The sequence below is a fragment of the Amaranthus tricolor genome, chromosome 2, assembly GCF_026212465.1.
Source record: "Amaranthus tricolor cultivar Red isolate AtriRed21 chromosome 2, ASM2621246v1, whole genome shotgun sequence".
NCBI lineage: Eukaryota > Viridiplantae > Streptophyta > Magnoliopsida > Caryophyllales > Amaranthaceae > Amaranthus > Amaranthus tricolor.
Genome location: NC_080048.1, coordinates 30,950,920 through 30,965,160, shown reverse-complemented (window position 1 = coordinate 30,965,160; position 14,241 = coordinate 30,950,920).

Here is a 14,241-nt window from a genome sequence, read left to right as displayed (position 1 = left end):
GTGAAGTGAGATTTTGTGCCAGCATGTCCAGAGCACGGCGAGTCGCACCTTGATTGTTGGCCTGACCCGCGGAAGTGTCTATATCTGTGCCGTGCACGGTAGCGGTTTGAGTAGGAATTCCCCACAAACGGCGTCAAACTATTTCGGTAATGAAACGAGGAAGTGTAAGAGACACTTAAAGTGCTTGAAGTGGAAGTGTTATCAGAGTCAACAGTCAACAAAGTGAAAGTGAGATGTGATCCTTCTGTGGAAGCGACCTGAAATCCTACAACATAACACGTTAGCCTTGCCCGGGGTTGATCTCCCAATAAACCCCTCCGACGCTCAAGTCAGATCGGAGATGAGAGATCGATGAATGAACAACAATAAATTGAATGTAAGAATATTGATATCAAGATAGTGGTTGTTTGTATTTAGGTAGGTTGATGAAGATGATGGTGAATAGGGATTTTGGTAGAGTTTCGGTACGATTTTTTTACTTACCCCTGTAAATGGGGATGGCAACTTCAATTTATAAGTATGAAGAAGCGGTTATTGCAGAGAATAGGTTGGACTTCATGGGTATCATGGCAGTTGAGGGGGGGACATGGTTGGTTATTGTGATGAGTGGGTAGTTACTTTAGGGTTTTAGGAAGTTGTTTACATGTAGGTTAGGCAAGGTAAATGAAAAGTTGTAACAGCCCTTTGACTAAGAATCAAGGTCAACGGAAAGTCAAGGGTTATCAAGGTAATATTACAATAATAATTAATTAAATAAGTAAATTTAAATGTTACTATAACACTTATAAAGATTTTTTTTATGTCATTCCTAATTCCTTTTAATTTGTTAGATAAGTTCCCTTATTACTTTTCTAATTATTTCAAAAACTCTTTAAAAATCTCGACTATTATAAGTTGATTAATTGATATTAAGATTAATCGAATATACTTGTTTAAGTTAAATTAGATGGACCTTGTGATGATTACTATTAGAATTATGGATATTGATATCTATGAATTTGTTAGGAAAATGCTCCTTAATGGTGAAATGTTGGGTATTTTGACATTCTTGGATGAATATATGTGATTTTGTTTGATTATCATTGATGGCAAGCAGAACACCTATGTTTATGGTTACTTAAACATAAGTGATTTGAAGAATAACGATTTATGATATACATTTTAGAGTTATGATGGATTACTTTGGGTATAGGCCTTAATAAGGAAACATTTGTTCAAAATGAAGATATTCGATTATTGATGTTCTTGAATAAGTAGACGATTCTTGAAGGTATCGATCAATATGGAGTTAGGATGAATATAAAATTATGAGCATTGTTGGTTTACCCTAGGTTCTTTGATATGTTTAGAAACAACCTTAGATCATGAGATGCTAGAATGTTAGAGTAAGGTATAGTTAAGCTATAGTTTTAGGAGAAGATGTAATATGTTATATGTTAGTATAGTAGCACCGAACGCACCATGGTGATGTCATGTTTATGGTTATGTTTCAGGAGATGACTTCGTCGAGGAGCTCTTCTTATAGATTATGGTGAGCCGGACTTGGCTATTTGAAGCGTCGAATTTGGTGAGTAGTAGTAGTCTCTTAAAGGGTCTGATCAGACTACTTTTCTTGGAAATAGTTTTAATAAAATTGTTTTGAAATTGTTAATTGTGAGAAAAATTCGTTGTGATTTATTATGATGATATTGTTATGTGGGTTAATGGATCGGGCTTACGAGCTAGTCGTTGACGGAGTGGTGGGAAATCGTCTCCTACTACCAGTTTTTGAAGCGAGTTGTCATTCAGATATTGAGTAGCTTCACCCGAGAGCGACATAGCCTTAGAGCTATGGGGCACCTCTTAAACTACACCTGTGCTGTAACACCCCTGAATTTCCAACCCCTTAAACGAAACCAGAAATCGCGAAGAAAGAGGAAATTCGGGTGTTACATAAAAAGAAAAGGAAAAATAATTTAAATAAACGCTAAAGATTAATTAAAAAGGTGAGTAAGTGGAAATTTCGGCAGCATCTCGATTAAAACTGAGGATGTGACAAGGGTATATAAATGATTAACACAACTGAACTAATCTAATGCCTTTAATGCCTTTCAAAAATACGTCACGACGGAAAGAATCATCGTCGCCTTCTTAAATCATCAACTTTAACCAGGATCGTGGTTCTAGTGTTAACGCATCGATTTGACGGATACTAAAGGAGTATTCTCACTACTATACATCCAAAAAATACGCAGCGGAACTATGAATCATACAAGGAGTCACATGGCTCCATACAAAAGAAATTATACAATCCCAAAAGAAAACTTTATAAGTAATATAGAAGGCAACTTGTACACCAATGTTACGACCGTACTCCGCTCTTTCCCCCAACGGAAAGCAAAAGAAGCTCCTAGACCTCTCATGTCAAGCTATGATCCTCCTGCTGCTCAACATAATGACCATAGTCAGATGTGTCATAGCAGAAACATCATAGAGAGTCATGAACAACAAAAAATACACACACGTCAGTAATTAATGAACTTATAACAATTAGAGTCATTGAACAAAACTATGGACAACGATATAGTATGGCAATAACGAGTCTACTCTTCTGTCTAATCACCTCTCTTTACTCATAATTTCTCTTTCAAACTACTAATCTCTCGAAGTATATTCAAAGGTAGTGGATCTTTTCTCTATTCATGGCATAGTGACACGGCCAAGGGCGTTATCGGCCATCCGGTGCCAATGGCAAAGTATGAACTCATGCCCCCTCCAGCTGACCCTCTCGGGTCCTACCTTCGGGAAAAACTAACACACTGGGGTACTAAACCAATGAAGAGGCCACCATATTGGGGTTTGCAAGGTTCGAATGGTAACACCTTGGTCAAGGGGCGGTATCGGCCATCCGGCGCCCAGTGACCCAAGCATGCTCATACCCCCCTTACGGTGGTCCCGTCGGACCTCACCTAGAGGACTACTAAATCAACCGGACATATCCAGTTGAGTCACGCCAACTAATCCTAAATCAAGGCTCAATAAGTAGGAAATCACTTCGATACCACACCCAACCATGGTGCGTTCTCTACTATTTAGAAATCTGTTCTCATAGTCTCCTAATGCTTTCATTCTACTTGCCTATATCACTATTATGACTATTCACTAGCATAGTTTACTTTCTGGCGTTCTATAATTCTAATGCGATGCTTATAATCATGTAATATTGATAATACTTTGAAACGATGAATATAATAATTAATTACTGCGTGTACGTACCTACAAGCATCACTGCGAGACCACAAGTTACAAAAATCACCCAACTAAGGTTCTACTTTCCTCTTATGAAGCGGGCACCTATATAAGTTATGAATATAACTAATAAGTTCCCTTAACTACTTTGTCATACCAGCTAAAAGCCAAAGTGACCACTATCATCCATTCACGACAAGTTTTCAATTACTTCTAGCACGTACGCTTCTCATTCAACACCAAGCATAATCGTTAATTCAACAATAACACAAGTTTTTCCATCGACAAAGAATAAAAGGATCATGTCAACTGTTTCATTACACCAACTAACTTTGAGTTATAATGATTCACATCATCTTAATATAAAACGACGATTCACACTTAATGTTGATGTAGTGCTAATATGACGACAAGGACGAATCTTAAGGTTATCACATCGCAATATCATTTATTATATTCTCCAAGGTTAGGAAGAACTAAAATCAAGACATCATAACAAGTAACTTTAATAATTCTCAACAAGTTGACACTATGTTCATAACCTTACTAATATCATTTAATTATAACTTCGACACCTAACGAGAGTACTTGTAATCAATATTAATAATTCCTTTTACTTCAACAAGGCCAATTAAGACTACCATGCCTAATAAAACTCCCACACTCAACACGAATAAAGTTACTCATGTACTAAGACACCATCAAAATAGCACACAACCATTATTTTCATTCATACTTCGAACTCTAAACCATAAATATGTTAAACTCGTCAAACACACTCTTAAAAAATAATACAATGTTTAACACTTTTCATTCATATTTCAAAAATCCGATTCATGAGTACATTCAAATCATCAATCAAATTCTCACCCATAACAAGATTCAATGACAATCATACAAAATTAACACCAAACTCATAAACTTAGTAAAATTCTAATTAGATCCTAGGAAGATTACTTAGAGTAAACTTGAGAGGCTTACAATGGGGCAATTAGAAAAGAGGGGTGAGATGATAAGTGTTTGATGTAGTGGTGGTTGAACATGAAGTTCAAGAGACCGCGGTGGGCCTTGGTGGTAGTGCAGACAGCCGTAGCTGCTGCTGGTGGTGCACGAAAATGCAGTAGCTGCTGCTGTTTTGTAGGCGGGTGTAGCGGGGCTGCTGCTGCTGGGCTTGGTGCGTGCGTGGAGGCTGTGGCTGCTGCTGCTTGGTGGCTGTGCGGGCTGCCGGCTGCCGGCTGCTCCTTGGTGGCTGTGGTGGCTCACAGAGGTGAGGGAAGAGAAGAGCAGAGGGAAGGAAAATAAGTGAGGGAGTGACGGCTACAAGCAAGAAATAAGGGTTTCATACTACTCCTTATCCTTGTTGTTGTTATTATTATTATTATTATTATTATTATTGTTATTATTATTATTATTATTATTATTATTATTATTATTATTATTATTATTATTATTATTATTATTATTATTATTATTATTATTATTATTATTATTATTATGTTTATTTATTATTAGGTTTATTTATTTATTTATTTTTATCTCGATTCATTTTCTTGCGAGACCCAACTAAAAGACTCACCTTCGTGGGCTCACACATTTTAATAAAATAATCATTTTGATTTGAACCTCTTTATTTAAGAAATCGTAACTATATTTTTTTAATATATGTATATAAGTTAACATTTAAATTCGTGTATGCAAGAAATTTATTAAAACCAATTCAGAAATAATTTAATATAATTGTAAAATCTTTAAAAGTTATTAAAATATTAGATAATTTCGTTATTAATATCTCAGGGTGTTACATGTGCGCACAAAGATCTAGGAAAATGATGCTATTTTTATACCTTTTAAATGATTTATTATGCTTCGTTTTGTTTTAGATTGCTTCTGCTCATTCAGTTTCATCTGACTCCCTATTGTTTCCATCTTTTAGATTGTTTACAGATCAGTACCAACCGGGAACGATGGGATAGCGGAGGTGATTATAGTTTACATGGAAGACATATTGAATTGAGTATGTGAGAAGTTGTAGTGTTTGTATTGGGTTTTTAGTAAGTGTGTAGTATATTTGATTATGTTGACTATTTTGGACTTATTGTGACTTGTAGGGTTATTTTGGATTTTGGTTTAGATGTTTGGATTGAGGATTAGTTGTTACAAAATGTTTTAGATCTTTTGATTTGATATTTGAGTTCTTTGGATAAATAAACCCCATGATGACTCTGTTTACTCAGTCAACCAATAAGTCGGGTTGTTACACATTTTTTCTTTATGTTAATTCAAAGGGACAATAATTATATTTAGTAATTGTATTAATGTATGTATTCATATGAGCTTATTGGTTTGTTTAATTTTTTATTTTTTAATTATGACTAATAACAAGTTTATTAGGTGAATTAATTTTTAAATCATTAAAAATTTAACATTTACATCAAAATGCACAAAATATTTTTAGTTGTCACACAAATTTTAGTATATTTTTATTTGAATCTGATGCATCAGACATTCTTTCTCCTAATCTCATTTATACACAATAAAGAGTATATGAAATTACTGTACAGTAAGGTGAACGTTAATCTCTGAATAAGTGCTAAATCATATCTACTGCTCCCTCTATTTCTTTTCAAATGTCTCATTTGCTTTTTATACTTTTGTCAATGTAATAGTTCAGTCTTTAATTTCTCTAATTGTGTATAATTAAAAAGTATTAAAACTAGATATTAATACACTTTATGTAGAGATGAATCAAACAAGATCTCGTTTGATTATGCTTTGATTTATAGATTAAGAATAAATTACAAATTAAGACTGGTTGATGAATAGTACTCAAAAAACAAATATGATGTTTGAAAAAAAACAAAGGGAGTATTATTCTTCAATATTATACGTGACAAAACTCAATAATAATTCATTTTAAAATAAATGACTCAGACCCTAGTCTAGGCCAACACAAATAAAAATTATCATTGTTCACACATACAATTTCTTTTTATATTACAATGAATGATTCAAGAAAAGAGAAAACTATGTGAAAATCGAACATAAAACCTTACAAAAAAAAAAAGAAACTTACTCCCACTAAAACAAAACTTTTTTTTATTACAAATCAATCAAAATAAATTTTTATTGACATTGTAGCATGTTTATTGAAAGAGTAGGAATACAAATTTGATTTGGAATGTAGACACCAGAACTACTAGACTCTAATCAATAGAAATTGAATGACGAATAAAAGACAAAACCGAAAAAAAAAATCCAAAGTCAGTCTTTATAGAAACTTTTCCCATGATATTGCTTAAAATAAAACTTATTCCCATTTTGCGTTAAATGGGAAAATATTTCCCACAATATCGTCCACGTGGAGAATTATTTTTTTAAAAAATTTTTCAGACAAAACCGCCACTTGAGATGGCGGTTTACCTTAAGCACTAAACCGCCACATGAAGTGGCGGTTTGGTCCAAGGAAAACCGCCATTTCATGTGGCGGTTTGGTCCATGGTAAACCGCCACTTCATGTGGCGGTTTGGTCTGTGCCCTGTTTTTTTTTTCTTTCATTTCCCCTAAATAGTTAACACAACATGCATTAAACTAATCCAATACAATCTATTCCATATTAATCAATTACGAACCAGCTTGATTTGAAAAAATTAATTATGAAAATAATGCGAACATATATTACAATCATGAAAAGTCATACAAGAAGTTTAAATCATATAAGAATATACAAAGTATGTTAAACTACAATCCCCGGCCCCTCTTTGTTTGCGCACCGGTTGATGATGATGGTGTGAACTCGTCAACCTCCGCAATGACATTAAGAGCAGGAGCTCGTCGTTGACTAGTACGCTGATATGTGATGATCCTTTACGGAGGCGATGGATGTGGAAGAGGAGTGGTGATGGAAGTTGGAGGAACGAATGGCGACATGGTACCGGATGACGATGGCGATCTGGAAGACCGACCTCGAGTAGATGAACGCTGGCGACCTTGTGTGGACCGAGAACTGGATCCTCTGGAAGAGCTACCTCTATGGGCTGAACTCCTTGGAGAAGGAGTGTGGAATGTGTCATCTACCTCGCCAATGATGGGTGGAGTCAGTATGAGGTACTCATACCCCGCCTGACTCAATGCATCGGTCAATGACGCGTTAATGGAGCCTAGGGTCTGAGAACATAGCCGATACCCCACATCAACTGGCGATGTAATGGCCCCTTGAATCGTGTCATTGCATTGTATGAGCACCGATCGGATGCGCTCAGCCTGTATGTTATCATTATGTTGTTAAAAGACTAACATTAAAGTATTACTATATGTTATGAGTATTGAAAGAAGACGTACCAGTAACGTAGATGTCGGATGGTAATGTGATCCTGGCTGCGCAAATGTGGTGTTCGTTAGGCGTAATATGGAGATACGCTTGTACCAACTCATGTACATACCAGTGCTATGACTTGTGAAGTTATCTCCTCGAACCAAACGAGATGCTCGGTCATTCCACGCATCTACGTGCGATCTATGTCGTAGGACGTAGTTCTTGTCCCCAGTCCTTCGATCTATCGCATGTAGTTGAGGTTAGGTGTCACAGGCATGCGGAATAACCTGCTCCAAACCGAATTGACGCATGACACGATCCGGGAGATGTAGCTCGACAATGTCAAAGAAAATAAGTGGACAACGCGATCTCCAAATCTCGTGGCCCGATGTACATATGTGCGGTAGAGCGTCCATCTTAGCCGCTGTGTAAGGCTGCCATGTCATCTGTAATAGAAATCAATATGCTCAGTAATATATACAATTTATTAATAACTAATACAAATAGTAAATGTTAATAACCTGCTCGTCCCGTTGTCGATCAAGTGCGTCTCTGTAGTAGACGAGAGTATGTGGGGAGTGGGATCTCGAAAGATATACGCGAAGCCAGCTGCAAGCAAATGAACATTGTTTAACATTTTCATGTATCATAAAAAAGTGCAATTATGAATTTGATTAGTGAGTTGAGTGTTGCTACCTTACTGCTAAAGGATCCATCCTACGACGATGATGTGACCCTAACACCGGTTCAAAATCATCCGCGTCATCTTCCTAATCATGTTGCCCATCGGGTCGAATCGTGTACAAATTCTGGGTTTAGGGGAGACGCGAAGCCTGCTAAGCCATTACTGGACCGAGATGGCAATGAAAGAAAATATTTTTCTATAGGAGATGTAGGGGAAACCATCTTGGAAAGGATTGTGATGGGAATTTGGTTGAATGTAATTTTTGCCACAAGAAGGGACATAGGGAGTGGGAGTCAACAGTCGGGTGGGCAGCACCGACAGCAGAATTTGAATTACGAAAATGGTAATCATGGAAACACTGCTCAGAGGTTTCAGCGACCTATTAGTGGGGGATAAGGCCGGGTGGATGGAAACCTGATCAAAGGGTCAGGTATGCAACGTGGGGGTAATCAAGTGGAATGAATAAATGCACAGCCGTTTGGTGGACGGGTAACTACGGTCAGTGCAAGGGAAGCTGACCAAGCAACGGATGTAGTTACAGGTACGTTCACCATTCTTTCTGTAGTTGTTAACGTACTTTTTGACTTGGGTGCAACATGTTCATTTCTTGCAAAGAGTAAAGTAGAGGAGTTGAATTTAGGAACATTTGAAAAAGTTTCTTATACAGTGGCTGTTCCATCGGGAAGGTTGTACAATTGTGATAGATTGTATAAGGAAGTACCCTTAAGAATAGGGAAGGTCATTTTTCCTAGTGACTTGTATATGTTAGATATGGAAGGCTTAGAGGTAATTTTGGGGATGGACTGGTTAGGAAAATATAAAGCCACTATAGAATGTAGGGAGCAGGGGGTGTCGATAAAAGGACCAAAAGGGAAAAAGGTTAGATATCGAAAATTTCGAAAAGGACCCAGAACAAATTTGGTGTCGACCTTAGAATTGCAAAGACTCATGAGGCAAGGACACCCTGTGTACTTATGTCATATCAGCCAAGCGGGGAAGAAAGAGAAGGATTCTAAGAATATTGCGGTGGTGAATGAATTTATAAATGTTTTCCCTGATGAAATTCCCGGCATGCCACCTCAACGGGAAATTGATTTCACAATAGAATTGGTGCCTGGGATGGGACCAATTTCTAAGGCCCCTTATCGCATGGCTCCGAAGTAGATGGAAGAATTAAAGTCTCAACTTGAGGAATTGTTGGACAAGGGTTATATCCGACCTAGTGTTTTCCCTTGGGGGGGCTCCAGTTCTTTTTGTAAGAAAGAAGGATGGCAGTTTGAGATTATGTATTGATTATAGGGAACTAAATAAGGTGGCCATTAAGAACAAGTACCCGTTACTCCGCATCGAAGATTTATTCGATCAATTGAGAGGATCTGGAACCTTTTCAAAAATTGATTTAAGATCGGGTTATCACCAACTTAGAATAGCGGAAGGGGATATATAAAACAACTTTTAGAACACGTTATGGGCATTATGAGTTCACTGTGATGCCTTTTGGATTAACAAATGCTCCAGCTGCATTCATGTGTTTGATGAATCAAGTATTTAGTGCTTATTTGGATAAGCTCGTGGTAGTCTTTATTGATGACATATTGGTCTATTCGAAAGACCGGGATGATCATGAGAAACATCTTCGTTTAGTCCTACAAACCCTGTTAGAAAATAAGTTGTACGCGAAATTGTGGAAGTGTGACTTTTGGTTGGAAAAGGTCTCATTTTTGGGACATTTTGTTTCTAAGGAGGGCGTTTTGGTTGATCCGGCAAAAATAGAGGCAGTTCGAAGATGATCGTCACCAAAGAATGTCACCGAAGTACGAAGTTTCTTGGGCTTGGCTGGGTATTACCGTCGTTTTGTCCAGGATTTCTCGCGTATTGCCCGGCCTATGACTTCGTTGATGAAGAAAGACAAGAAGTTCGAGTGGATTGACGAGTGTGAACAGGCCTTCGTGACTTTGAAGGAAAGGTTAACTACGGCCCCTGTTCTTACTCTACCTGACCCAAAGCTGGATTATACTGTTTACATTGACGCATCCAAGAAAGGATTGGGTTGTGTACTGATGCAAGACCGTAAGGTGATTGCTTACGCATCACGACAACTGAAAGTACATGAAGTTAATTATCCTACTCATGATTTGGAGTTAGCTGCTATAGTGTTTACTCTCAAAATATGGAGGCATTGCTTGTATGGCGTTAAATGTAGGATCTACACTGATCATCAGAATCTGAAGTATCTCTGTACTCAGCCTGACTTAAACATGCGACAACGTCGATGGCTAGAGTTGATGACAGATTATGATTTTGAGTTCATATATCATGAGGGACAAGCAAATTTAGTAGCCGATGCGTTGAGTAGGAAGTCCAAACACTCGTTGTCCGCCTTGGACAGAGTTGAAGAGTTGCATCGGGATTTTTTTAGGATGAATTTGGAAGTGGTGCGTAAGGGTGAATTACAAGGATGTCTGAATTCTTTGTCTATTCGACCTTCGTTCTTTGAAGAAATTTTGAATTCCCAGGATAAAGACCCGAAACTATTGAAGTTGAAGGAACAAGCTCGGGAAGGAAAAGCGGAGGGATTCTTTGTTCATGAAGATGGGAGCTTGAGGTTCAATGGTCGCTGGTGTTTGCCGTTCATATAATCATCACGAGCAAGAGGAAGTTCCCGATGCAACCAACTTCTCTAGAATTTCTTCATTCATACTTCATATCTTCATAATGACTACTAATAATACAACTCATGAGTTGAACCAAATACTCAAAAATTTCATTATTTCTTGATAATACATCATTCAATTCTACTGATTTGTTAAATCATGTCATCATTCAAACCAGCATCATAATTATTATTAATAATAACACACATGAGAATGAGTCTCATAACAAGCTAAATAAACTATATATTGATCTATGCACGTGCAATGGTAATCATTATGCATGAATATGTAATGTATGCACTTATCCCATATCTACCCGAACTCTCACGAATGACTTCTAACTTCAGGCAATTTCTAAACGATTTTGAGGACACAAAGCGTCGAAAATAGGGACCACTGGCTCTGGTAACCACCTGTAACACCCCAGAATTTCCGACCCCTTAACGAAACCAAAACCGTAAAGGACGGGAGGAAATTCGGGTGTTACATAAAAGAAAAAGGAAAAGAATTTAGATAAACTTTAATTATTAACTTTAAAAAGGTGAGTGGAAATTTTGGCAGCATCTGCCTTTAAACTGTGCGTCTTTGTAGAAAAACAAAAGTTAATTCAGAAACTAATAAAGTAAAGGCACCAACGGCCTATCAAAGCTATGTCACGGCGGAATAATTCGTCGCCGGCTTCTCAAATAAACATGCCAAGCATGGATCGTGGTTCCAGTGTCGACGTTTGCGTTTTAAAAAGACTTAACTACTCAAAACCATACAGAGTTATAAACTACGCAGCGGAAATACAAATATGCGAGGGAGGACGCAAGGCCTCATAACAAAACATATACAACCAAGGTTTACAAAAGATAACAAAAACTACGAAATCGAAAGTTAGCGGTATGACACAGGGTATGCTTCGCTCTCGTCACTCTTCCCAAATGCAATGCAATGCAAAAGAAGCTCCAGTACCTGCTACACTGGTCTATGATCCCCATGCTGCTCAACATTAGACCAAGGGCCAATGTGTCATAGCAGGACAATCATAGAAAGTCAACAAACAAACATAAACACAAACACGTACACGTCAGTAACCAGCATCAAATATAATAAGGCCAACTACTAGATAGCATTATATCATAAAACAACATAAGATGGTTTCATGAAACGCAAGCTCAGATAGTAACCGTTTATGGCCACTTATACTTCTTAATTTCATTACGTGCTTTCAACCCGAACCATGTACTCTTGGGTAGAATGCAGGTCTTCACGCTCCTCTTTTCAAACATAAACCCTTGCAAAACACGCATAGCTCAACTCGATCAAGGCATTAACAGAATACCTAACACATGACTTTATAGAGCTTGTCTATCTTAAGGTAAGTGTGATCATAGTCCGTAATAACCTTGAGGTAACTTAACTTAGGCACATTTCTCAATAGCATAAACTATTCTATCAGTAAGTAGATGTTCTATCAATGAGTAAATATTCTATCAAAGAGTAAACGTTTTTATCAACGCGTAAGCTTTCTACCAAAGAATGAACCTACTATCCTTAAATAACTTTCGATCAATGAATAAATTTTCTATCACTGAATAACTTTCTACCAAAGAGGCCACCATATTGGGGTTTGCAAGGCCCGCATGGTATCACCTCGGTCAAGGGGTGGTATCGGCCATCCGGCGCCCAGTGACCCAAGCATGCTCATACCCCCCTTACGGTGGTCACGTCGAACCTCACCTAGGGGACTAATAAAACAACCGGAAATAATCCAGTTAAGTCACGCCAGCTAACCATAATATAGTACCTTATCAGATGGGAATAACTTCCACTCTCAACTATTAATGAGCGCCCTGGGATAGCAGCGCGCCAAAACCCACTGAGCCACTCAATAGAATATGAAATTCACCTATAAAGGAGTCACTCTAACTCCAATTTGGCATAAACTAATTCTTAAATAAATAAGGGGGGGTGGTCCCCGCCTCCTACTAACACTTTCATTCTCTATAACTATTCTAAGCGCAAGAATTGCATAGTCGATGGCGTTTCGTATAAAGCGTACTCGCTAGTATCTCAGTTTTGATGCAGTGCATATTATTACAATGAACAATAATGTCTTAAATAAGAATTGCATGTAAGAGTTCGTTACTACGTGTACGTACCTGTAAGCGTCACTGCACGACCACAAGTTACAAAAATCACCCAACTAAGGGGTCTACTTTCCTCTTATAAACCGGAAACCTATACAAGTTAGGAATAGAACTTATAAGTTCTCTTAACTACTTTGTCATACCAGCTAGAACCCAAAGTAACTACTATCATCCGTTCATGACAAGGTACACATCTCATTTAATCACCAAGCATAATCGTCAATTCAACAATAACACAAGTTTTTCCATCAATTTAAGAATACAAGGATTATGTAAATCGTTCCTTTATATTAACCAATTTGAGTTATATTGGTTCATGTTACCTAAAGAAAAATAACAAATCACACTTAAATCTTACGATGTTAATATAGTGCTAATATGATGACAATGACAAATCTTAAAGTTACCACATCGTAATACCATTTATTACATTCTTTGAAGCTAGGAAAGCTACAATCAAACATCACAACGAGTAACTTTAGCAACTCTCAACAATAAGTTAGACACTATGCTCATGACTTATTGAAATTACGTATTTACAACATCAATAACAACCTAATAACGTAGTAGCAATTCTCTACAATTAAATCAATAACAATTAGCAACTCCTACTCCCAATTAACAACCAAAACCATTTCTATAGTCAATTGTAATCAAAACATTACTAATTGCCACAACGATAATCAACAAAGTCTCAAACTACTTATAAGATTATTGAATAAATCATCACACCACCAAAGTAGCATACAAACACACACACACACACACACTACTGGTAATCATATCTCTAAATAAAACCCTAATCATTTCATATTCAATGATAATTGTTTTAACTACTACCCATACTAGAATTCAATCAGACTAATACAATACACAATAAACCTACAACTCATGAACATGGTAGATTCTAATTAGAACTAGTAAATTAATCAATTTGAAAAGTGAGAGATGGCTTACAATGGGTGAAACTAGAAAATGGGTCAAGAGGTTGGTGGTTCTTGTGGTGGTGGCATGACTTAAGGTGTTGGTGGTGGAAGAGACTGCGTGGATCCGATGGGGAAAGTGAACCCGCAGCCGCCTGCTGCTGTGAGGCGCGACTGCAGCCTCCTGTTGCTGTGGGTGGTTCTGCCGTGGAGAGGAGAAGGGAGGGTGCAGCTGGCCGTGCAGCGGCTGGTGGGAGGTGCTGCTAGTTCACTGGTGGCGCAGGGGAGAAGAGAGAAAGAAAGA